Here is a 27,787-nt window from a genome sequence, read left to right on the forward strand (position 1 = left end):
TAAGTCCTATCCCGGGGGGGGCGGAGGGGTGGACCGTTTCTCCACCAATTTCGGGGGGCCGAATGCGTTGGCATTTGGCCTCCCGGAGATTCGTGGAGAAATTCTCCGACATCCCTAGGTGGCATGTATACAGAAGGTAAGAGTATTCTGTAGCAAAAATGCTAGTAATGCTGCACACAATTCCATATAAAAATGCTAGTAACACTGCACACAACACATTTTTACTGGTGTGAGGGCAACAAACTTTGGGGAGGAAATACATCTCAGTAGCGGTGTATGCGCTTTGCAGCAGAAACCTACATGCTCAGTATTCTGCCTGATCTTTGGGGATTCCCCCTCTCCTTATTCAGCAAGCCTCCTTGACTCTCTGTGTAGCATTTTCAGGGAGTGGCAGAGCAGCTGTGGGGAGGGGGGTATCGAAGTCCACTTCCGCCCAGTTCAATGCACCTAAATCTGAATCCAACCCAATAACTTTAGAACTGCCTTGCTGACTAATATTAAGGGTCCAGCTAGTGCATCATTTCCATTTCTAGTTCCAAGATGGCATCTTGGGTAGTAGAATTGGCAAAGACCTCTGCTTGAGACCTTGGAGAGCCACTGCCAGTCAGAGTAGATAATACTGGGTTAGATGAACCAATGGTTTGACTAGATATAAGGAGCTCCAGATAACCAGTTCTTACCTTACTGTTTGGGGAGCAGTAGATCACATTGGAGGAACCATGATAGCACCACCCCAGTCCAGTCTCTGAATCTCACATGGTTCTTCCCGCATGATGTCACCCATCCTATGTGGTTCCTTTATTACTGGAACAGTGTTAGTTAGAACCAAAAGTGAACAGTAACCATACTACTTGGTTTTTAGATTAAGGCACAATCCTGTCGCCACTAGACAGCACCTGGATGGCCATAGAATTATTCTGTTCTTGGGAAGTGACCTTGAGACCCATGCTCTGAGGTCAGCTCCCGGAAAACCACCTTCCCTCCTCTGCCCCCTTGTAGGTGGTGCGGATTGTCCGGGGCTCTGCACTTGTAAGTGCAGCATGGAGCAGGAGGAAAGGGGGCATTCCTGGAAACAGGGAGGGGCGGGGACCTCGGAAGGGCTGGTACGCTTCCTATTGAGTCATCCGGCTGCCGCCCCCACTCAGAAGCACTGCAGCTAGACAACTGAAATTGGCTGTCTATCCACAAATGCAGGGCAGCCAGAGCACAGAAGAGAAGATCCCCTCCACGCTCCACCCGCCCTGCATTGGATAGGCAGTCGCCTCTGAGTTTGGAAGTGGCCACCCATACCCATAGCATTGCACCCTAAATGTAGGTAATCCATCAGTTTAATTATAATAACTGAATACAGAGATGGCCAAATTCTGTATCCTTGGGGGCCACTCAATTCTACAGTTGTCCAGGGCCCAGAAAATGTCCTCACTGCTGCCTTGAATCATGATCCCTGCCTGCTTTTGACCTCTCATCTGTTTCTGCTCCCGCCAACCTCCTATTGGTGCCTTGAAATTCTCTTTAGCCTGGACCTGGCTCTAACTCTTCATTTGCCTCTGTCCCTGATCTCATCTGCCTGATTTGGTCCCTGACCTCCAACCCATCTGTTACCATGTCTATTGCCCTTGTGACCTCATCCACCTGAACCCTAGCTACAGCCCATCTCTGAGCTAGGCAGTGCTTGACATTCTTGCTGTGTCAACAAGTTGTCAGACTTGTTGTCAATAAGAATTTTATAGCTGTTGGGCATATGTTCTCAAGCACAGCTGCGACATTATATTGCAAAACCCAATGACTATATCTGTTATATTAGGAATCGTATAGAATAATTGAAATCAATGGGAGCATTGCCATTGACCTCTATGAGTGGGTTGCATTCATTGTTCCAGAAGAGCAGAGATATGTGTCCTAGCAAGCACTAATGAAATCAAGAAATGGGACAAAATGTTGTGACAAATGGAAAGGAATGTAGCAAATTACAACTGTATCTACCCTCCAATTCACAGATCCTAATTATAGTGCCAGGTTCTTTAAATTGCATTCTAGGGATCTATAGGATGCTTCCACCTTTAGACCTGTGACTCTGTGTAGAGAGCCAGCAGATGGTATTTCCTTTTTATGTGGGCATCTGTCCACTAAGAGCTGGAACAAGACCAGAAACTCATTTAATACAAGATTCCAAACAGCCACTAGTTATCGTAATGACAACTTTTGGGCACTGCCAATTTGGGCAGTGTTCCAAGGCATGACCTTGAGGTGAGAGGCCCTACTCTGCATTATAACTCACGCTGCAGACCTCTATGTTATATAATTAAACTGTTTTATTTTGATGGCAATTTCAGCACTATGTGTAACTGTGAGAAATCTATAGATGGCTTACTGTTTAAAACAAATTTATTTTGTGTGCTATTGATTCTTTAAAAATACTTTAAAATTATCATTAAACCAAACCCATCATTCTTATTCATGATTATTTGGAGGATCAAACATCTAACCTTTAACCAGGCAGTGGATTCTTCTTCTTCTTCTTCTTCTTCTTCTTCTTCTTCTTCTTCTTCTTCTTCTTCTTCTTCATCATCATTCTGGTGTTACAGCTAGTGTACAGTGGCTTTATCTCCTCTTTGCACTTGCAATAATATATTATTTGACCATGAATCACTCTAATGGATTGAAACATAAGCATGTGAATTGAAAAATAGATACATTAGTCAAATCAATAAATAAATATGAAAATATATTTCCACTATGAAAAACCATCTTGGCTACTGTGTCCTCCAACTTGGACAGAGAAAGCTGAAATATATAGCTGTAAAATATGGCTTGCCATGTCAACTAGCCACTGCCTGCAGCCTAAAAGGAATTTTGAGCACCGGGTAAGTAGTATTTCATCAACAAAATCATAAAATAAAGGCATTAAAATGAAGGAATGATTGAGTGCTGCAGGACGTTTGTGAAATCACCCTTCAGTCTGGGGCTAGAGTAGTTTAGTATTAGGGATTGCATACTTTTCATATAAATTTGCTTACAAATAGCATGCCTTAACAAGCAATATTGCCAGACTGCCCTGGTTGCAAATATTTTTTCCTCTGTTGTTGCTACACAAACTCTACTTGTGTATTCTATGACATTACTGCAGCAGGCATAAATAATATATCTCTAATATTGAACAAGAATGCAATATACACCTCAATGTAGACCTATTAAATGTTACTCATGAAGGACTCCAGGTTCTTTTTTCTTTTCTTTTCTTTTTTAACTATTTAGGAACCTTTTCAATATAGTTGACATTAATATGTCTTTTAGAGACATTGGAGTTAATCTTTCATTCTTTTACACTGGCACAAATGTGATTTTTTAAAAAAAGATTCTTCACTCAATCATGCTTTATTCGATCTAGACTAACTATTCTAAAGATTAGAGTACATTCCACAGCTACTTGGGAGTAAAGCCACAAGGAGTAAGTGGGCATATTCCTGAGTAAACATGAATATAATTGGGCTATAGGCCAGTAATGTAGATTAGCATAAGTAGCAGCACAGAGATTTTGATTCTTCTTTGTATTAAAGATTTCTATATAGAATAGAGATCAATAATCTCTGCTACTGACACGCAGCTCAGACATAGGGGTTGCAACTTGCATGTGTTTAAGATAATGACAAAAGTAGATAGCATACAAAGGCTTATTTGCATATTTTTCTACCTTGACCTATTATGCAAGCATTAATTTGTCAATTTGCATATGACAAGGATGTTTGATACTATTTTACCATGAGCCACATCAAACGGTGGTATAAAATAATATCAATCAATGTAGGGTACGCTTTATGTGTTTTCCAGCTACATCATTACTTTTCAACTGATATTCAGCTTTACATTTTGCATATGAACTAGACTTTGTACGTAACCCTCTCCAGTACCCCTGCTGAAGTGTCTTTCATGTGAATTTGAATGATGAGCCTCCTTCAAACTCCCAGTAAGTAGAAAAGGACTGACAGTTCAGAGTCACAAAGCAATCCAGAATTCAGACCCAGCAACTTTTCTATGTGACCTGTCATCAACAACCCCCCCCCCACATCAAATAGGACACATGATGGGAATAGAAAGCATAAGTCATCTCAGAGAAGTCTCTAACAGGAGGAGGAATATGGTGCCTACCACAGCTTAACATTCCATGCTATGAAAAAAACAATTGTTATGGGGTTTCCCTCTCATCCTATGGTTGGGACTTTTACTGTTGGGTATGATCCAAAGCTTCCCTCCAGTGTCAGCTCCAGGTTTTTAAGGGCCATTGGGTAAGGCACCCCAATGGGCCCCCTCCCTCGGTGAATCTACCTTCTCACCATCATTGGTACTAGATGCTACTGTTCCACATCTTCCTTCTCATCAGTGCTACCTCTTGCTTGCATTATAGGCAGAGAATCATAGAATCATAGAATAGTAGGGTTGGAAGGGGCCTACAAGGCCATAGAGTCCAACCCCATGCTCAATGCAGGAATCTAAGTCAGAGCATCCCTGACAGATGGCTGTCCAGCCTCGTCTTGAACGCCTCCAGTGTGGGAGAGCCCACCACCTCCCTAGGGAATTGGTTCCATTGTTGCACTGCTCTAGCAGTCAGGAAGTTTTTCCCGATGTTCAGCCGGAATCCGGCTTCCTGTCACTTGAGCCCATGATTCCGTGTCCTGCACTCTGGGATGATCGAGAAGAGATCCTGGCCTTCCTCTCTGTGACAACTTTTCAAGTACTTGAAGAGCACTATCATATCTCCCCTCAGTCTTCTCTTCTCAAGGCTAAACATGCCCAGTTCTTTCAGTCTTTCCTCACAGGGCTTTGTTTCCAGTCCCCTGATCATCTTTGTTGCCCTCCTCTGAACCCTCTCCAGTTTGTCTGCATCCTTTTTAAAGTGCGGTGCCCAGAGCTGGACACAGTACTCCAGATGAGGCCTAACCAGTGCTGAGTAGAGGGGAACTAATACTTCTGGGGATTTTGAAGCTATGCTTCTATTAATGCAGCCAAAAATAGCATTTGCCTTTTTTGCAACCACGTCACATTGTTGGCTCATATTCAGCTTGTGATCGACAACAATTCCAAGATCCTTCTCGCTTGTCGTGTTGTTGGTCCACGTGTCCCCCATCTTGTAACTGTGCATTTGGTTTCTTTTTGCTAGGTGCAGAACTTGGCATTTATCCCTATTAAATGTCATTCTGTTGCTTTCTGCCCAGCGCTCCAGTCTACCAAGATCACTTTGAATTTTGTTTCTGTCTTCCAAAGTATTAGCTATCCCACCCAATTTGGTGTCATCTGCAAATTTGATCAGCATTCCCTGCACCTCCTCCTCCAAGTCATTAATAAAAATGTTGAAGAGCACTGGGCCCAGGACTGAGCCCTGCGGTACCCCACTCGTTACCTCTCCCCAGTTTGAGAAGGTCCCATTGATAAGCACTCTTTGAGTCCAATTCTGTAGCCAGCTGTGGATCCACCGGATCGTTGTTTCATCTAGCCCACTTTGAGCTAGTTTGCTCATCAGGATATCATGAGGCACTTTGTCAAAAGCTTTGCTGAAGTCGAGGTATATTATGTCTACAGCATTCCCACAGTCCACAAGGGAGGTTACTTGATTAAAAAATGAGATCAGATTTGTCTGGCAGGATTTGTTCTTGACAAATCCATGTTGGCTTTGAGTAATCACTGCATTGTTTTCAAGGTGCTTACAGATGGATTGCTTTATCATCTTCTCCAGAATTTTCCCAGGGATTGATGTCAGACTGACTGGTCTGTAGTTCCCAGGTTCCTCCTTTTTACCCTTTTTGAAGATAGGGACAACATTAGCCCTCCTCCAGTCATCTGGCACTTCCCCCGTCCTCCATGATTTCTCAAAGAGAATAGACAGTGGTTCTGAGAGTTCTTCTGCCAGTTCCTTTATGACTCTAGGATGCAGTTCATCTGGCCCTGGAGATCTGAACTCATTCCAAATAATTAGGTGTTCCTTGACCACATGCCTACTGATCTCAAGCTGCAATCCTGCCTCTTCAGCCTGTACTTGGCCTTCGCCAGGGGGGTCATAGACCCTCTTTTGGGAGAAGACTGAGCCAAAGTAGGAATTGAGCACCTCTGCTTTTTCTTTGTCATCTGTTATCATTTTGTCTTCCTTATTTAATAGCTGAACCACCATTTCTTTCCTCTGCCTTTTACTATGCACGTAGCTGAAGAAAGCCTTTTTGTTGCTTTTAGCATCCCTCGCTAACCTCAGGTCATTCTCAGCTTTAGCCTTCCTCACACCATCCCTGCAATTCTGTGCTACCTGCCTGTACTCTTCCCTTGTTGCTTGGCCTTCTTTCCACTTCCTAGATGTGTCCTTTTTTGTTTTCAGGTCATCCCTAAGCTTTTTGTGAAGCCACATTGGCTTCTTCTGTTGTCTTCCACCTTTTCCTCTTGTTGGAATTGTTTGTAATTGTGCCTTGAGAATTTCCTTTTTTAAAAGCTCCCACCCACCTTGGACTCCTTTTCTTGTTAGCGTCGCTTGCCATGGGACCTTACTGATCATTGTTCTTCTGAGTTTATTAAAATCAGCTTTCCTAAAATCCAGGGTACGCGTTTGACTACACTCGGCTTTTGCTTCCCTTAGAACCAAGAACTGAAGTACAACGTGGTCGCTTTCCCCCAGAGTTCCTGTAACTGCTACTTTATCCACTAAGTCATCTCTGTTGGTTAGGATCAAGTCAAGGATAGCTGATCCTCTAGTTCCTTCCTCTACTTTCTGACTGTAGGAGGAAGCTATCCGCCACACAAGTCAGGAAATTCCTGGAGGGGCCATGTTTTGCAGAATTTGTCTCAGACAGTGACAGTGAGGAAGTTGACAGAGGCATCTACTGCCCCTCCTTTTCACCACTGCTATTGTCTGGCCTAGACTGAGAGGCAAGTGAACAAGCAAGTTGCAATGGGGAGGAGGAGGAGCAACTCCAGAGAGCTCTTGTCAGTGGGCCCCTGCTGGGATATGGGCCCTCGGCAGGTGCCCAACCATGCCTACCCTTGATGCCAGCCCTGGTTCCCTCCCTCCGATGGAAGAAACGTCTTCTGATGGAAGGAGTCTTCTTCCAACAGAAGGGCTCCTTTTGTCAGAGGAAGACTCCGTATAAAAAAAGCAACTTGCAATGGAGGAAGGGAAGCTTTGGATCCAAGAAATATATTTATTTAAAAATCACCTAAACTTTTCTAGTGTAAAACACATTATGGAGGGGGAGGGGCCAAATTCACTATAGAGCTGCCATTTTTAATGTTCATCATCTGTGTCTCGACCCCATTAAACCCCAAATCCAGAAAGATGCTAGCTGTTTCCCAAATGCCACTAAACACTGCAGTGGCAAGTGGGGCACCTTCAGCACTTGAAACAATATGGCCTTAAACCGAGATGAGCACACCAGTTAGATTTCATAATAACAACTGAAAATCTCAAAACTATAATTTTTATTACATTGCCTACAGTATTCAGGCAACTCAGGCTGGCAGTTCTCTAGTTCTCATCTTAATATACATATTTGTCTATAAATGTAAGGGCCTGGGAATTATTTCTGTCATTAAAATGTGTAGGTAAATGTGATTAGAACAGGTTTCTTTAGCACATTAAATTGTTTATGTTACTGATGTCAGGGTCATCCTTTCCCTTAAACCTAGTGGTAATTTATTATACAATGCATCTTGGCGTTTACAGAAAAGGAAGCCAGCGGCTTTAGCTGGGTTGCTTGTATCTGCTTCCTCATTCTCTGAGTGTGAAAACTTTATTGCTCATTATCTACTGGGCTGTGATGAAGTGACAGATGATTTATTGGGAGCCAAAACCTGTGTTTCAATGGTGAACATTTTTATCCTTTTGTGTTGCAGCCTGCCCAGTCCCTTGTAACTGCTGAGGCAACAAATGAAGGGAACTGACTGCCGAAGGCCCTAAGACTATCACTCATATGTGTCCATATTTCAGATCCTGCTCCATCCCCGTTTGATTCAATTGCCTTTTGTTGCTTAAAAATTCAATTTGTTTAATTGAGCTGTTGGGCAGTAAAATCTGAATTCCATGCATTTTAACCATTCATATTAAATTTCTCTCTGCATAGTACTTGTTATTAATAGGCTTTAAGAGAGGTCACTTTAATTTAAATGTGATGACCTTACAAGCTTATAAAATGATCTATATGCTTCCCTCCTCAAACTGAAATTAAATTGAATAAATGGGAGATAATGTTACAATAGGTATTTCTTCCCAAGGCTTTGAGATCTTTTGAGAATGTAGGCTTCTGCTATAAAACAGATGTGAAGTTCAGTCTCATACTCTGTTTTTAATAGTAAAAAGTGACAGTGTGATGGTGAATCCGATGTTCTATGATGGTGCCATGCAAACTAATAGACTCAAAAAGTGTCTTTTTGGCATTTAATAACATATCTACCATTGCAACTTGTGTGGTATTGTGTAACAAAATGCATATAATGGCATTTTGGAGGGGGGGCATTTTAATAGGGGTTATGTGTTACTGACATTTAAATAGCAGAACATCTTTCCCTTCAGGATTAATAAATACCATACAAACCAGCGTAAGACTTTAAGGTTTACTAAACTTTAATCTGTAAAATTTAATAGCAATCCCCACATCGTTATGTGTATATAGTATCCTGGTTGGCTTTGCAAACACTTTTAAGCCATGAATTATGTTACAAGAATGGGTTTGCTGTGTATCATTATGTCCAGGTAAATGCCAGGATGATGACATAATTGGTAGTTGGAAGTAAAATACAACCCCAGTAAAATGTTACTAAGGTAAATGTAGCCGGATTGTAATTCATTATACATAAACATGACGACTTGTGTTATTTATCATTTTATGAAATGTAGAATAAACCGAGCTCTCAGAGCTTTTTTCATTACTTTATTCCAAATGGTAACAATGCTTTAGTCACAAGGTTCTCTCATTTATTTATTTTTTCTTTAAAGATGTACCAGTTCTTTACTGTACTACTGTTGGAAATAATTTCAGAACTCCATGTTAGTCTGAGCTAAGATGTCTGAAATACAAAGACCTTAAAAAAAAACCAACTAGCCTCATTAAGAATGATATCCTGCCACTTTCAGACACTGACAAATTTATGACTTTGGATTAAAGGTCATATGGGCATTTCAGCCATTAAAGCAGTTCCATTTCATAATACCTGCAACCTTAAGGAAATACTTTTTTTTTGCTCATAGATGCCTGTTATGTTAGTTTCTGCTAAAGACATACAGTAATAGTTTGGAAGCAACAAAAGCCTATTTTGTACCTGTTCAGCTTGCAAGTGTGCTTGCCTCAGGCTACTGTTTAACTTTTAACCCTCTTGTTCACATAGCGTACATGCATAAAAACTACAATGTACCACATAACGATGCAAGGCTTGCAGTCTTTCGTTCTGCTGGTTTGTCATAGGATGAGTTGGTCCCTGCTTTTAAAATTAGCTCAGGAAACAAGAAAAAAAAAACCCTTATGATTTTCCTATGAAATGAATTTATTGGGCTGTTTAATGGCACCTGCTACATTTCTTTTACATTAACAAGACATTAAGCAATGGGAAATAAGGCACCCAAAATGATGTTGAAGAAATAAATCCTTTTCTGATCTTTTTATTTTTGGTACTGCCTTTTTAAAAATATTATATCAAGCTTCCACTCTATATGCCAACCACTTTTCTGTCAGACTTAGGATGAACTACTGTATAACTATGAAATATTTCTCTCCCCCGCCCCAGCTATAACAGTCTTGAGGAACATAGCCTATGATGAATTATTTGTATATGGTCACAAGAAAATTCCCCTCTCCTTCACTTAAACTCAGCAACATTACACCCCAATTGTGGCGGAGGAAACAGCTGATGTGACAGCTGTACAGCACATGGAGATCCATTGGTCCATTGGTTAATCAGCAGTTTTTATTGGTCCTAGAGAATACATAGCAGAACTGTCCTGAATTAGAAATGGGCTTATGTTTTCACTTAATAGGACGTATCCTTTAGCTCTAGATGAGGGATTCCTACTGTTTAATGATTGAAAAGTCTCTTTCCCCCCTCAAAGGATTACAGAAAAAAAAGTCAACATACGGATGTTTCAGCCTTGAGGCCTAGCGCAGTTGGTAGGGGGAAAATAGGGAAAAAAGGCACATTTCTATCCTTACTTCCTTTGTAACTTGGTACTTAAAATTAAACAGTCTTTGAAGTGGTTCGCTCAATTCACTATATCCTTGCTGTGGATTTGATGAGCCTTACTTAGTTGTGCACTGAATGCCTGCTTCCATTCCACATAGTTTTAAAAGAATGTATCTGAATGGCCGTGTGTCTGTAGTCCTGGTCTGATGATGGAAAACACAACTGGGAGAACCTTGGTAAAGACAGCTCCCTTCCCCTGGACCCCATTCTATTAAGAGCAGAAAGCCCACTGTGCCAACTGGACTGCTCATGAAGATCCTGGAGTTGCCCCCATGAGTTCTTTGCATGACAGAACCAACACTGGCTGAACCCTTGGCACATGAGGACTGTGGAAGTTCGAAGCATAGCATGATGCTCCTTCCCATGGAGATTAACGGTGCAAAACATCCCCAAGTTTCTCCCACTGGGGGGGGGTAGGGCTGTTCCTAAATCTATCTTAACATGTTCATATTGGGTGAACAAAAAGTTATGCCAATGTTTATGACAGTGTTACATTGCTGTTTTGCTAGCTGCTGCTGCCAACCTCCCAGCCCGCCCCCCCCCCCCGCTCAGCACATCAGAGGACAGAACTCTAACTTAGTAGCCAAACAACCAGAAGTATATAAACATCAGCAGGGAACTACAACACATCTAGCAAGTCCCATCACATGCACATACAACCCCTTCTGCAGAACCAGGACCACACAAATGAGGACTTTTGGTGGTGGAATATTTTGGCGAAAGGAGACAGGAGGACTTTGCACAAACAATGAACAGCTAAGAACAACAAAGTAGCAGAGGCATATTGCTAAAAATGGTTATTCCAGAACCACTACAGGTACTGTTCCTGAGCACTCCTGATAAAAACACCCAGAAGGAACCACAACGCCCCAGCATCAAACCATGGATGAACTGGCATTGTCTGTTCCAGCTCAGCCTGTGGCTATCCTTTATTTATCTCCCCATTTCTCTGTTGTCCCCACAGGCAATCAAGCAACCCCCCCCCCCAAATAGCTGCAGAAAGAAGATTATATACCCCCTATGCCATGCAGATCACAAGCAAATCCTACAGCAATTGTTCTGGTCTCAATACATGTTGGGTTGTGTTAATCCAGGCAGTTAAACTCACATCTAATCCACTTCTGAATAACTCAGATCTTCAACTTCATTTAACACAACATAAACGGTAAACAACTGATAAATATAAGATCAATACTTAGCAGTAGAAGGATGAGGTTAAATGGATGGATGATATGAGACGATGAAATGGATCGATGAGGTGAAAAGACAATGCAAGGCCGAGCCTTTGGGTTGCGGTTCAAGGCAACAGCAGAGAACGAGGCCTGATGGTGGTTTCTTCCAGACGGAGGACGAGCTGGTGGAAACCCGATCGTGTTTCTTTCTAAGGACAACTAATGAATGCATGGCATCAAGGCTTGATCAGTTGCTAACAAATAAATAGAGGGTGAACTAGAGCAATTACAGCCGCAAGGCCTGGGGGTGGGGGTGGGGGCGACATAACAAATAGCATAATGGCCAATTGGGGCAGAATAGCAATAGCAATTAATGGGTATCAATATGTTCCCCTCTGGCTTGCCACCTATCTAGTCTCAGGGCTTATCTGCTTTTCCAGAGTGCATGTCAGATAGCAATGTAACCTAACATGCACTCAGCAAGGAGATTCCGTGATGGGAAGAAAGGTGAATCTGCTAGTCCTCCACCTGTCACGCAGCTGTCACCAACACAGGGATCCTGAAACAGCAGTAAGGCCTGCAACCTCAATTCTATGTTTCGGTTATTCTTATGATAGTGACCAGATAAGGAAGTTCACCCTTGCTACAGCTGTCTTGTTACAGTGGGACAGGGTGGCACTGTACTACATAAGAACGTAAAAGCCATGCTGGATCACAGCAAGGTCTATCTGGTCCAGGATTCTGTTCACACGCGGCCAACCCACTGCCCATGAGAAACGCGCAAGCAGGACATGAGTGCAACAACACCCTCCCACCCATGTTCCCCTGATGCCAGAGGTAGCATACAGCCATCAGGACTAGTAGCCTTCGACAGCCTTATCCTCCATGAATTTGTCCAATCCCCTTTCAAAGCCATCTTAGTTGGTGCCCATCATTACATCTTGTGGAAGTGATTCCATAGTTTAACTATGCAATGTGCAGAAGTACTTCACACAGCTCATATTTCACTACAGTACCCCAGTATAGGCAGAGGACTGAATCTTTGCCATGGCTTCCTGATCATGCCTGCCACAAGGAGGCAGTTGTCTCAGGTGCCAACAGAGGGAGGTGCTGGCCACCATCTGCTGTCTCCCAGCTTTCTCCATCCAGAGAGTTGACTCACCTCACCGAAAAAACCTCCTGCATCCCTAACCCAGCTGTGTTAAGCAGCATGCAAAACGCAAAACAACAACAACAACAACAACAACAACAACAACAAGGATATAACTTGTTCAAAAAGAAGGATATAACTTGTTCAAAAAGATCAGGAGGAACAGAAAGGGAGGTGGCGTTGCACTGTATGAGCAAAATACATATCTCTTCACAGAAATACAGGAGGATGAGCATGGTAGCCCCATCGAGAGCATCTGGATCAAAATAAATGGAGCAAAGAATAAAAGGAACATGGTGGTCGGAGTCTACTACCGGCCACCCAATCAAGGAGAAGACAAGGATGAAACTTTTGAAAAGCAAATAGCCAATGTTTTAAGGAAGCATGATGGGGGGACTTCATTAATGGGGGACTTCAATTTCCCCGATATTTGTTGGGAGACAAATTCTGCAAAACATGGCCCCTCCAGGAAATTCCTGACTTGTGTGGCGGATAGCTTCCTCCTACAATCAGAAAGTAGAGGAAGGAACTAGAGGATCGGCTATCCTTGACTTGATCCTAACCAACAGAGATGACTTAGTGGATAAAGTAGCAGTTACAGGAACTCTGGGGGAAAGCGACCATGTTGTACTTGAGTTCTTGGTTCTAAGGGATGCAAAAGCCAAGTGTAGTCAAACGCGTACCCTGGATTTTAGGAAAGCTGATTTTAATAAACTCAGAACAATGATCAATAAGGTCCCATGGCAAGCAACTCTAACAGGAAAAGGAGTCCAAGATGGGTGGGAGCTTTTAAAAAGGAAATTCTCAAGGCACAATTACAAGCAATTCCAACAAGAAGAAAAGGTGGAAGACAACAGAAGAAGCCAATGTGTCTTCACAAAAAGCTTAAGGATGACCTGAAAACAAAAAGGGACACATATAGAAAGTGAAAAGAAGGCCAAGCAACAAAGGAAGAGTACAGGCAGGTAGCTACCGTAGCACAGAATTGCAGGGATGGTGTCAGGAAGTCTAAAGCTGAGAATGACCTGAGGTTAGCGAGGGATGCTAAAAGCAACAAAAAGTGGGGATGTACGAAAGTCACTTACCTTTTCGAAGGGTGACATTCGTGGGGGGGGGCGCTCCATCCCTCCCCTCGAAATTCTCTCTGGCCAGCTCCGCTCCACAGTGATTCTGCTAGGGATGGACGGAACACTTACCTTCCGTTCCGTTTCCATGGGGGGGGGGAGGTGCTCTGCCCCTCCCCCCAGAATCTTCTATGGGGGGGAAGCGATCTAGTCCTCCCCCCCCGGAATTCTGCCTGGCCACCCGCAGCCAGACATCCGGCTGCTGGGCAGCCCTGCAGGGATGCAAATGGTGGCTTTCATAGCCGCCGCCATTTGCGTCCCTGTATTTAGCCGTGATAGGCTACGTAAATATTTACATAGCCTATCACGGCAGGGGGAAAAAAACCCAGTGTAGGCAAATGGCAGTAGCCGCCGCCATTTGCGGACACTGGTTTTTTCCCCCCCTGCCATGATAGGCTACGTAAATACTTACATAGCCTATCACAGCAGGGGGGAAAAAAAACAGCGTACGCAAATGGCGGTAGCCACCGCCATTTGTGGGCACTGGGTTTTTTCCCCCTGCCGTGATAGGCTACGTAAGTATTTACGTAGCCTATCACGGCTATGAAGAGGAGGAAGTGAATGGTGGCCGCAGGACGGCCGCCATTAGCAAAGCAGTGTGGACGGGAGTAGGTAAGTGATCCGTTTTGCGTGCCTTTTGTGGGCTGGGGGCGGCGGGGACTTCGTCCCACGCACCTTTCGTGGGTTGGGGGGGGTGGGGACTTCGTTCCGTGATGGATTTCGGGGGGCCGAATGCACTGGCAACCGAGATCCGTTGCAGAATTCTCTGACATCCCTAGATTCTGCGGAGCCGCTGGCTGGGACCGCCCGCAGCCGGACATCTGGCTGCTGGGCAGCCTGCACGGACGCAAATGGCGGCGGCGGCTGTAGCCGCCGCCATGTGCGTCCCTGTATTTTGCCGTGATAGGCTATGTAACTATTTATGTAGCCTATCACAGCAACCCCCTCCCAAAACAGCGGACCCAAATGGCGGCCTACATAGGAAATTGCGTTCCTACGGCGGCCGCCATTTGCGTTCCTTTTTTTTGCCATTTTGGCCTATGTAAATATTTACATAGGCAATTACGGCAAAAAAAAAAAAGGGAATGCAAATGGCGGCCGCCGTAGGTAAGCAAATGGTGTCCCTGCGTTAGCCGTGATAGGCTACGTAGGTATTTACGTAGCCTATCACGGCTACATGGAAGAAGCGAATGGCGGCCACACACGCGGCCTCCATTTGCAAGTCAGCGTGGACAGCAGCAGGTAGGTGCTCCATTCTGGGCCCATTTTGCGGGGTGGGGTGGGGGGCTTCGTTCCGCCATGGATTTCAGGGGGGCATAAGCACTGGCATTCAGCCTCACCGAGATCCGTGGCGGAATTCTCTGACATCCCTAACAAAAAGACTTTCTTCAGCTACGTGCATAGTAAAAGGCAGAGAAAAGAAATGGTGGTTCAGCTATTAAATAAGGATGGCAAAATGATAACCGATGACAAAGAAAAGGCAGAGGTGCTCAATTCCTACTTTGGCTCAGTTTTCTGCCAAAAGAGGGTCTATGATCCCCCTGGCAAAGGTGAAGTACAGGCTGAAGGGGCAGGATTGCAGCTTGAGATTGATAGGCATATGGGCAAGGAACACCTAATTACTTTGAATAAGTTCAAATATCCAGGGCCAGATGAACTGCATCTCCAGGGCCAGATGAACAGTCACTTACCTTTTCAACGAGGCGATTCACGGTGGGGTGGTAGGCGTTCCGCACCTCCCCCCAAAATCCTTCTTCAGCCGGCTCTGCTCCACAGAAATTCCGAGAAGCTGCCGGCCAGGGCTGCCTGCAGCCGGAAATCCGGCCGCTGGGCAGCCTTCCTTCCGGAAGGAAAAAAAAACCCAGCATACGCAAATGGCGGCGGCTATGGCTGCCGCCATTTGCGTTCCCTTTTTTTCACAGTTTTAGCCTACGTAAATATTTACATAAGCTATTACGGCAAAAAAAAGGGCAATGCAAATGGCGCCATTTGTGGGCCATTTGTGTTCCTTTCCCCCCCGCCATTTTAGCCTATGTAAATATTTATGTTAAATATTTTTTCGCAGCTAAAACTGTGAAAAAAAGGGAACGCAAATGGTGGCTGCCATAGCCGCCCGCCACCATTTGCATATGTGGGTTTGTGTTTTGTTTTTTCTTGGCTTGCTGTGATAGGCTACATAAATACTTACGTAGATGGCAATGGTGGCTGCGGCAGCCAGTCGAAAGACCAGCCACCGCTGCTGCCGCTGGACCCGGTGTCGGACCTGCCGCCATCTGGAACATCTGCCCCAGGTAAGCCTCGTCCCAGGGGGAATCCGCGGGGGTGACGGGGGGTGGCAGGCTGTTCCACCACGGATTTCGGGGGGCCAAATGCACTGGCATTCAGCCTCACTGAAATCCGTGGCGGAATTCTCTGCCATCCCTAATCCTAGAGTAATAAAGGAACTGGCAGAAGAACTCTCAGAACCACTGTCTATTCTCTTTGAGAAATCATGGAGGACGGGGGAAGTGCCAGATGACTGGAGGAGGGTGAATGTCTTGTCCCTATCTTCAAAAAGGGTAAAAAGGAGGAACCTGGGAACTACAGACCAGTCAGTCTGACATCAATCCCTGGGAAAATTCTGGAGAAGATGATAAGGCAATCCATCTGTAAGCACAAACTGGGGAGAGGTAATGAGTGAGGTACTGCAGGGCTTGGTCCTGGGCCCAGTGCTCTTCAATGTTTTCATTAATGACTTGGAGGAGGAGGTGCAGGGAATGCTGATCAAATTTGCAGATGACACAAAATTGGGCGGGATAGCTAATACTTTGGAAGATAGAAACAAAATTCAAAGTAATCTTGATAGACTGGAGCGCTGGGCAGAAAGCAACAGAATGACATTTAATAGGGATAAATGCCAAGTTCTGCACCTAGGAAAAAGAAACCAAATGCACAGTTACAAGATGGGGGATACGTGGCTCAACCACACCACAAGTGAGAAGGATCTTGGAATTGTTGTCAATCACAAGCTGAATATGAGCCAACAATCTGATGTGACTGCAAAAACGGCAAATGCTATTTTTGGCTGCATTAATAGAAGCACAGCTTCCAAATCCCGGGAAGTACTAGTTCCCCCCTACTCAGCACTGGTTAGGCATCATCTGGAGTACTGTGTCCAGTTCTGGGCAACACATTTTAAGAAGGATGCAGACAAACTGGAGAGGGTTCAGAGGAGGGCAACGAAGATGATCAGGGGACTGGAAACAAAGCCCTATGAAGAGAGACAGAAAGAACTGGGCATGTTTAGCCTTGAGAAGAGAAGACTGAGGGAAGATATGATAGCACTCTTCAAGTACTTGAAATGTTGCAACAGAGAGGAAGGCCAGGATCTCTTCTCGATCATCCCAGAGTGGAGGACACGGAATAATGGGCTCAAGTTGCAGGAAGCCAGATTCCAGCTGAACATCAGGAAAAATGTCCTGACTGTTAGAGCAATACGACAACGGAACCAAATCCCTAGGGAGGTGGTGAGCTCTCCCACACTGGAGGCGTTCAAGACGAGGCTGGACAGCCATCTGTCAGGGATGCTCTGACTTGGATTCCTGCATTGAGCAGGGGGGTGGACTCGATGGCCTTGTAGGCCCTTTCCAACCCTACTGTTCTATGATTCTATAACACACATACCCCTGCATACTGTTGCTCCTGTACCAGCGTATGGGAAGATGTTACAGTCTGTATTGATGTCCTGTGAGCCCACCTATTTCCCAGGTTTTGTTTCTGATTGGTTACTGATTCAATGCTCTGAGTTCTGGCTAGTTCAAAGTCAGATCACTGCATCTTGCTGGAATGTTACGTGAGGGGTCACCATTAGGGGTGCACGAAAGTCACTTACCTGGTCTCGCAGCTTGCTTCGCAGTGGGGGGGAGGCGCTTCGCTGCTCCCCCCGAAGTTCAGGCCGAGGGGGGAGGCTTCCCTCCTCGCCCGGCCGAAATTCAGGCCGGGGAGAAGCGCCCCGTCTCCCCGGCTGCGAACTTCAAAAGAAAAAACAAACAAACAAAAAACGCCCCTGTGATAGGCTACGTAACGATTAACGTAGCCTTTCACGGCTAGATCTGCAAAGTCAGCCATGATAGGCTACGTTAATCGTCACGTAGCCTATCACGGGTGACTTTGAAAAAAAAAAAGCGCATACGCAAATGGCGGCCCCCATAGGGAGCCGCCATTCGCGTTCCTTATTTGGTCCCTGTAGTCTACGTAAAGATTTACGTAGACTACGGCGAAAATAAGGACAACGCAAATAGCATTGCCCTTATTTTCGCCATAGTCTACATAAATCTTTACGTAGACTACAGGGACCAAATAAGGAACGTGAATGGCGGCTCCCTATGGGGGCCGCCATTAGCCGTACGCGCTTTTTTTTTTTTTAAAGTCACCTGTGATAGGCTACGTGACGATTAACGTAGCCTATCACGGCTGACTTTGCAGATCTAGCCGTGATAGGCTACGTTAATCGTTACGTAGCCTATCACAGGGGCGTTTGTTTTTTTTTACTTTGCTTGTAATGGCGGCGGCGGCAGCCGGTCGAAAGACCGGCTGCCGCCCCCGCCCCTGACGAAGACCTGCCGAACCGCCGCCGGGACCCGCCGCCGGGAGGGACATTCGTGAAAGGTAAGTCCCATCCTGGGGGGGGCGGCGGGGGGGAGCGGAGAAGTTCTCCCCGAACGACCTTCGGAGGACCGAATGCGTTGGCGCTTGGACCCCCGAAGTTTCGGGGAGAAATTCTCTCCCATCCCTAGATAGAAACTGTGTATGTAGAAACTGTGAGATGGACATTATTCTTGCCTCTTCCATCATTTGCCTTGCTACCCCTGTGAATAGGTTGGCTTCTTGCTGCTGCTGCCCAAGAAACAAAAATACAGGGCCAGTAGCCTGTGTGGGTGAGAGGAACTTCCTTTAAAAAGTGACAGTGGTGGGTGGTGTGAGGAACCTAGGAGGTCTGTATGTAACTTGTTCACTGTGTGCGTGTGTTCCTGATAAAAGGGAGAAATTGGCTGGAGTGATATTCAGATCTTGTGGCTGCAATCCTTAACACATTTATTAGGGAGTCAGCCCCTCTGAACAAAGTGAGACTTACTTCTGAGTAAGCAGGCATAGAATTGTGCTGTATGATGCATCCTATAATAATGGGTGGTATAGTCAACGTTTGCTGCAATTATCCATCCTTTGCCAGAGTATTAGAAACATTCTGCCAAAAACGTTGATGACTGCAGAGTTACTAGAGAATAAATCCCTTGAATTCACAGGAACTTATTTCCAAGTAGATGGTGTTTAGGATCATACATACATATATTTCTCATGCTTATTCTCTCTCTCTCCCCTCCTTCCCAGCTGCTTACCCAAGCAATGATCAGTGGCAGCACAGAGGAAATAACTGCGGTAGCATGGAGGTGGTGTGTGCCAAAATTGCACCTTGCCTAGGGTGCCAAAATACCTTCTAATGGCCCTGTAAATCATGGCACTCTGGGATGAGACTGATTATCTGGATCTAACTCAATCTCCTTCAGCCCACAGAAACAGCCTTGGAGTCAACAGATGCCTTTCCCTTTTTAAACCCTCCCCCCAGTGTGTGGGGGCATAGTAGGGGTAGGTGGGTGGAATTGGGGGTGGGTCATTATCCTCTTGTTAATCCTCCCCTTCCAGAGTGTGCTGGTCCTGTTCCAAATTGGGACCTTGCACAGATACACTAGAGTAAATAACATTATCAGGCTCAGCTACACGGCATGGGATTAGCATAATGTGAAGTTTGGCCCTGAGGCACTGAAAGTGCTAAATTGGTGTCTAGGATCAGTACTAGAATGAATGAAGCTCAGCCAGCCCTGACAAGATTGATGGGTGATTTGCCTACTTGGGGAGATGGAGGTTTAACCTCTTCTGTCAGGGTTGCATGCCCTTTGAAAAATCAGGTTTGTACTCTGGAGGTACTTATAGATCACTGGAGGCAGAAGTGGTGTTTGTGGCATGGAGCATCCACCAGCAACTCAGGCTGGTGTACCAGCTGTGGCCCTCTCTGTATGGACATCTGGCCACAGTTGTCCATGCTTTGGTAACCTCCAGACTAGACTATGGCAATACACTACTGGGCTGCCTCAAACCGCTCAGATACTTCAGTTACTAACTGGGGTATTAAACAGCTTCACTGGTTACCAGTCCATGTCTGAGCATAATTTACAGTGCTGGTGCTTACCTTTAAAGGCCTACATAGCTTGGGACCTGGGTAGCTGAAGGATTACATAGCCCCACATGAACAATGGCAACTGTGGAGAAGGCGTTCTCAGTTGTGATGCCCTGCCCTTGGAATGCTCTCCCCAAGGAGGCTCGCCTGTCCCGCTTGATGTCTTTTTGGTCCAGGTGATAACCTTTCTATTTTCCCTGGCCTGTTAAATTATAGTTGTTGTTTTTAGATTATTCTGTGATTCTACGATTTCATTGTATTAGAACTGGGCTAAAATTTCTCAGAAAATAATTTTCTGATGTATTTTCTGAAAATATATCCTTTTTTTAGCTGGCCTAGTCCAGAATGTCAGTCTCCCCTGTCTCCCCCGCTGAGAATATTCAGCAAATGTCCTCCCAAATTTTGCCGCCTGCAAATAAGGTGGAGATTTCAGGCACAACTGTGGATCCAGTTTTAATATTGTTTAATATTGTAATATTGTTGAAGGGAAGCAATGGCTTTGGGTCCTAATCCTTGGCCTTTGTTTCCATCTTCTCCAATATAAGCTAACAATATAGTTTAATTCAGTATGAATGGAGCCAAAATTTCTCAGAAGAGAATTTTCTAAGACATTTTCTGATATTTTTTCCCCACCCTCCCCAACTGTTGGAGAATTGCACCTCCCCCAGAGAGAACAATTAGCAAAAGTCTACTCCCCCTGCCATCCCCATTTTCTCCCCGCAAATTGGGTGGAGAATTTTGGGAGGCCCTTTTTGCTCAGTCATCTTATTTGCTGATGTTCCTTTTTATGTTGGATGTGTTATCCATTTATAGCATTGTTAGCCACCCTAGAAATAGCAATATTGAAGGTACAATACTTTTTAAAATATAAAGCAAAGAATAAGCAGTGGAGCAGCGTGAAATGGAGGGGAAGACAGGCAAAAGGGTATGTGTGATAATCAGCAGGTATTAGCAATCAACTGTATGAACAAAGGGGAGGCCTGACTGGATGGGAAGAAAGGGCAAGGTGAAATAAAAGGCATCCTAGGCATGGATGAGCTTTGCTGAGTGATGCTATTGGTCCTTAGAATGTTCCCATGGATTGGCTGTATCACTGCCCGAGGCATGTGTGAACTTTTTCAGTCCTTTCTCCCATGTGGCCATAGCAGGGGATGAGGATGGGTGGCTGTTGTGACTGGAATAGCACTCCTTCCTTGCTTCTGTAGCCCAGGCCTTTTCCTTAGCGAAGGGGTTAGTTATATATTTTCCCAACCTTTCACTGATATATTGAAGATGGGCTACCTTTTTTGCATTTTCCCACCTATTGTTTTGTGATATGCTTCCCTCCCCCTCCTCTCTTGTAGATCCACAAGTGAAATCCACCTTGCTGCCTTGTTTGCTCTATGTATGTATGCTTATCTATGGCTGTAGCCATACAAAACAGTGTGCCTTAACTGCACCAATGAAATGTTTGAGGCCTGGCTGCCGAACATGCTCTTATTGCTTCCGATAACACAATGGATCTATCATCATCAATCACAGTTATAGCAATAATGTATGTATGTATGTAAATTCTGCCCTGCCTTTTAAGGCAAGCCCTCCCAAGGTGGCTTCTAACAGAAATGTTAATAACTGTATAATAAATGGATGAACAACATCTAAGGAAAACAATACAATAATCATGACTGTGGGTGATATACAGTGCTATAGTCACATTAAAATGCTTACACAAGAGAAAATCCCCAGTCTTCCTCTCCACTGCAGCCCCCCCCCCCGCGCCCCCAGCCTGAGGCTCAGGGAAGGGTTCAGGAAAGGCATGAGATGTGGCAGGGGTTACAGTGGGAGTAAGGAATCGAGTGAAGACAGCTTGCTTGAATAGCAGGTTGTGATATCTGATGCTTTGAGAGTCTAGATAGGAAACTGTTTGGGTTTTTTTGGCAGTCTTCATGAGGTATGTCCACACAGGACTTTCTGTATTTAATATGGGTGCATGAGTGTATCCAGTCCTCAAAATTTACTGACCTCTTGAGGCTGCAATACTATGAAAACTTACTTAGGGAGAAGCCCCACTCAACATAGTGGGCCTTAGTTCCAAGTAAACATGGATCGGATTGTGCTCTAAATGCCTGCGTAGTGCTAGGGGCCTCTTCTTGGCATGTTTTCTTTGCACAACACTATGGTAATGTCAAAAGTCCAAGATCATATGGGAGGAGTCTGTGATATGGCTCCTTCCCATACCAGTATTACTCCAGTTTCTGCGAGGGTTGATGCTGGAGCTGGAAGGAGCCATTTTCACTGGCTTTTTCTCCCACATGATTTTGGTCCACTGGTGTCACTGGTGCCTCCAATGCAGCTAGGTAATATTAGAATGGCCTGGGGGCAGCACATGATGAAACAAAAACGGGCACAATACAATCTGCCTTTCTCAAAAGTATAAGATCAGCACACACTGCTTTCTTTTTTAGGTGACTTCCCATGCTTTCAGTTTCAATAGGTTAACAGAGAAGGATATAAGGATGAGATCAACGATTCAGGAATGGGATGTCCATGCAGTCACAAATCTTCTTTTGTTTTAAGGGATCATGGGGAGAGGCGCTCTAATCTGGGCATTTGATGTGTAAGAATTTTAGCCACAGAAAGAGAAGGTCACTGCCATTTCTGATGTGGTTTTTTTCTCTTTTTTACTGTACATTATTTCAAGTGAATATGATCTGTATATGAAAAACAGCTTGAGAATTCAGAGGAGGGTTTTTTCCTGTTTTTTCTGGGCCTTCTGTGAAATTTCTTTTAAACTACACAAACCTTGCCCATTCTGCAGGGGGCCAAATATTATGACATACCTAATATGTGCATTTTATAGAAATTTTGGCTTGTGGATACTTAATGTTTAAAAGTTAGAATATCCTAAAAAGTATTTTTTTCCATCTGTCATTGCAGAGTTCTTCAAACATGCACATTTTCTTAGGCCTTCAGAATGTTTTCAGTGGAGAAACCCCAAATCCTAATTCAGGTCTCACAAAATATGTTTCACTGGTTTCAGTACCATTTCTTTTTCTGTCTCCAAAGAATTGGCTATAGTACAGTCAGTGTCTCATCAGTTATTGGGAAGAGAAAGTGCAGTACGAATTGAGTGGTCAACAATTCTAGAGCTTTTTATCCAATACTGAATATTTTTATTATTATTCCTTGCATTTATAAGGTGGTATTCTGGAACCCAATGGGATCCCCAGCATATATGCCTGTTCTTACCTTTAACACTTTCCCAGGTGATGGTGGCGAGGGGGGGTGAATCTGTTAAGCTCAATTTCATTCAGGTCCTCATTTTCCTAATGCTACATTTCTTCTGTCATGATTCTACATTGGATCACGATTTTTAAAAAACTCTGCACAAAAATGTGTACACATGTTCATGTGCATTTTTTAAAAAATCCACAATGTTTTTGTATATGTTTTTCCAACGTACACATTGCATATTTTTACAAATATATGCAATTTGTGTCTGCATGTTTTGAAATGTATGCATTTTTGTACAATTTTTGTGTGTGGCAAACTCAATGCAAACTTTGGAATTGTATGAATTTCGGTGGCAAACTGTGTTCCCATTTGTGTTTAGATTCAAGAAGTGCAAATTTGTTTAGTTCACATTGAAATGGAAACCAAAATAGATCTGTGCCCATCTCTATTCCCAGGATGTGATACTTAGCACTTTGTTGCAAGATGGTCAAGAAGAGGTCTTGCCGTCCCAGCTGGGACAGAGCCTACCCAATGCTGGCCTTTGCCTTCCTCCATCATGGGTACTAGTCTGCAGAATTACTGGAGGTCAACAGGTGGAATACAAGGTAAAGAGTATCCAATCTTCCCCACCTCTTCTTCTATATTCTAGGGGAATATAGAAATATGTATGTATGTATGTATGTATTTATTAAATTTATTAATCGCCCATCTGGCTGGTCACCCAGCCACTCTGGGCGATGTACAATAACAAAACAGTTAAAACAATAACATTCTACATTAAAAACATCATAAAAAATACCCTAACCAACTCCGAATGCCTGCCTGAACAAATGTTTTTAATGCGCGGCGGAAGCTCATTAAATACACTTCTTTACTCCATCTTCCTCCTTGATTCTCCTTCTTGGGGTTCAGGGATTCTAGACAGCTGTTCTGGGAAACTGTTTCAACTGGTGAGCTCCAGTCTGAAAGGGACACGATTCAGTAGCCCTTCTACAAGCTACTCATATGCCTTGATAGAACCTGTTTCCAAGGCACCGAGAGGGCCTTCTGCGCCAAGCTGCAGAGGTGATGGAGGAAACAGAAAGCTGGTTACGTGAAGGGAAAGCTCTGCCACTTCCTTTGTTTGGAATGTTTGGAACAGAACCATTCCTTAATCCAGGCTAGGTTGTCAGAAATGCCCTGGGCTAAGCACTCCAGGATTTATTCTAGACTGGCAAGGCAAGGGCTAGTCTGCCTGCAGCTGGACGCAAGGAAGGAATGATAAAATAACTCTCCATCTTCTAAGCTTATGAATCCTGATTATTCATAAGCATCCCTAGCCTCTGAACACAAGACTGAATGTTACTGGCCCTCCTATACTGCCCATTGATTTCTGCAGCCAGAATCAGCAACAGAGTCATCTGGATGCAACAACCTGGCTGACAGATCAGCAGGAGGCCTCTGCAGAATGTTTTCTGGTGGAGGGTAAAGCATTCTGAACTGAGTAGTCTCTGCAGTTGTTCTGAACGTACAAAGCATACAGCTGCATATCTGGTTTTCATTATGTTAATTCCAGGTGGGGAAGATCCTTATCACAAATGCTACACACGGGAAGGTTTCTGTCTTTACTTCCCAGTAAAATTGGGGTCTAAATCCCCTCCCCTGAAGCAGCTAGGATACACAGAAAACCAAGTCCCATTGGTGCAAATGGATTTTGTCCCTCCTCTATGCCATAGCCACCCTAGGGTGGGATGATTTAGAATCTGATTATGCTGGGGAGTAAAGACATAAGCATCCCCTCCTTGCATGTACTGTCTGTGACACGTTCAACCTCCCCCTCCCCATATCTGCACACCAGCAATTAGCTCAACCAAAACCAGATATGTAGCTGTATGCTGTGTATTTTCAGAGTCTTTGCTTTGGCCCTCAATGTAACATCTCAGTTGGGTGGGTGTTGGGGCTTCAAAGCAAGTTTGAGACTACGTCACTATGCACTTACTCTCTTGCGTATTTTAAAGAAAACGGCAGATGCCTGGATCATTCTAGCCTGATGAGGTGTATGGGTTGGGGCAGATTTTGACTTGGATAAAATCAAAACACCCACCTGTCTATGTGAACCATTGGTAGCTGTAACATATTTAAACATATTTTATGCACATTTGAACAGCTTTTACCTCTCTTTGAACTCATAAGAAATGCAACAAGGTTGGAATTTTAGCTGAAATTGGCTTTCAAATATATTACAAAACTGTCAATTGAAACAGAGTGAGAAGGAGTACTGATTTTTAATGTCTGTATAACTGAAAAATAGCTGAACTAATTTTGGTTTCATTCTGTAAAAAAAATTACCTTTGGGATGAGATCACACACTGACAATTTTAGCATAGAGGATTTTTTAATTTTGAGCAAATGAAAAAAATGAGAGGAACAATGGAAGTTGAAATTCAACTTTAATTATAGTACTTGACAACTACTATAATACAAAGATCAGCATTAAATGTAGTCTAAGGGTAGAGGCAGACATAATATTTGATGTATGGTGGAAATAATTTGAACACTCTTTCCTTGCAGTCCATGGCACTGGTTTTCTGGGTAGCAAGTGTGTGGTCAAACTACCTCCACCACACCTAAAATGTTAGATCTTTTTATGCTTTATATGTCTCCACTGCATTTAGAGTACTATGTTGAAAGGCACAATGTAAATCTAAGAAAATGGGTATAGGTTCTTGTTAGTGAGACAACAAATCTTCAGAGGTGTTTTTTTGGATTATTACTTAAACAGGTAACAATTGGCATATGGCCAAATCTAAAGCGCTTTAAACATTTTACTAGCCATACAATGTGACTTTTCCCTGAGCTCATGGTAGTAACTTACCTTTTCAACTTCAACCAGTATAACACAAAGAAACACTGTTGGCAGACATGTTCCAGGTCGCTGAGCAAGATTACATGATCAATAATCTTGAAAGCAAACTTCAGGACCTGAAATACAATTCCAGACGTTGACATGACAGAAGGATGCCACTCAATATTCAATTGCAACAAGAGCTGTATGCTGAGATGACATTAAAAAACAGGCTGGAAGTCATTGAACAACTTCTGTGCCTCTGTATGTTTAATTTAATATTATTCTTGCTTCAGGGTCATTAGCTCGTGGTTCCAAGTGTTGCACCAGCACGTGATTTGTTTAAGCTGCTCTGCCTTGGTAAAGCTATACTGACGCACTATTGTGAATGATATGCTTTGAATGGCATATTACGCTGTGGAATGATATTCCTGAAATTTATTCCAATAATTTTCCTCTTGTGCACTTGATAGTCTTTCACAAGTTTGCATTTGTCTTAGATACTACGTGACATGCTGTGAAAAACTTGTTAGCCAAATTTCCCACTTCCTATATGTTCCCTAGTTGTCTGTGAGAATTATCCTATAGAAGAAGAAACCATTGAATGCAAGTGAATTTTCTCTACTAGGTTCTGAGTCAATTTGGGTGGGCAAGTAGTATGGTCCCATTGAGTGTTGGCAGCATAATGCATTACTGTCTGTCTGTCTATTGCATTTATATCCTGCCTTTTTTCCTCTCGCAAGGAACCCAAGGCGGCTTACATTATCCTCCTCTCTATTTTATCCTCACAACAACAACCCTGTGAGGTAGGTTAGGCTGAAAGTCTGTGACTGGCCCAAAGTCACCCAGTGAGCTTCCATGTCTGAGTGGGGAGTAGAACCTGGCTCTCCTGGCTCTCAGTCCAACACTCTCGCCACTACACCACACTGGCTCTCCTAATGCACTAGGAACATAAGAGGAGACATGTTGAGTCAGACCAAAGGCCTATTTAGCTCAGCATTCTGTTCACACAGTGGCCAACCAGCTGCCTATGGGAAGCCCACAACAGGACACGAATATAATAGTACCCTCCTGTGCATGTTCCCCAGCAACTGGTACACAGAGTTATATTTCCTCTGAAACTGGAGGTAATATTAGCTATCATGACTAGTAGCCATTGATAGCCATATCCTCCATTATCTTCAGTGCTGCATAGGGTACAATAAGTTTCATTAACTATTTTATTTAGGGATGGAGAAGAACTTCAGAAATAGGGCTTTGGCAGTGAACTCCCCTGGTTTGGAAATCCCTGAACCATTATGTGTCAAGTCCAAGCTCTCTCTGAATTCTGCCTTGGCTTGTAATGACACAGCACCAGTCTTCTCAGCTGGTAGTTTCCCTCCACCAACCCCCTTTCTCACACTTTCAAAAACTTACCAGCTTGGGGGCAGGGGAAGGAGAGAAAACAGCAGTCCAGGTCAAAGCCAATGACCACTTCTAAGCTGTTCCTGCCCAGATGGATTCTGGAAAGTGTAGTGCTTTATTCCTTTTGATTTATTGACCTGGAAGAATGAAGAACTACAGTTTTCAGAGTTAAGCTGAGGGCTATTTCTAAGAGTCTTCACTCAGCAATGAGTTTGCACAGTGTCTGCATTGCTGCCTCAAAATCACCAAACTATGTGACCAGTTCTTACTGACAATCAGCTTCCTATGTAGATTCAGAGGCTTTCAAGAAGTAAATGATGACATGTATCCACTCATATCAAAGAATTTGTAGCAGGGATATAGGCAAAGTTCTGCAAGCTCAGGCTCAGATAGGAACTTTGGGGGTTTGTAAAAATCCAGTTCAAAGGAAATCCCAAGTTCTTCTCTGTCTTAGATTAAAATTGGGTAGATTGTTCGAAAAAGAAG

This window comes from Heloderma suspectum, chromosome 3, assembly GCF_057233095.1.
Source record: "Heloderma suspectum isolate Gila_16-S chromosome 3, 16-S_ref, whole genome shotgun sequence".
NCBI lineage: Eukaryota > Metazoa > Chordata > Lepidosauria > Squamata > Helodermatidae > Heloderma > Heloderma suspectum.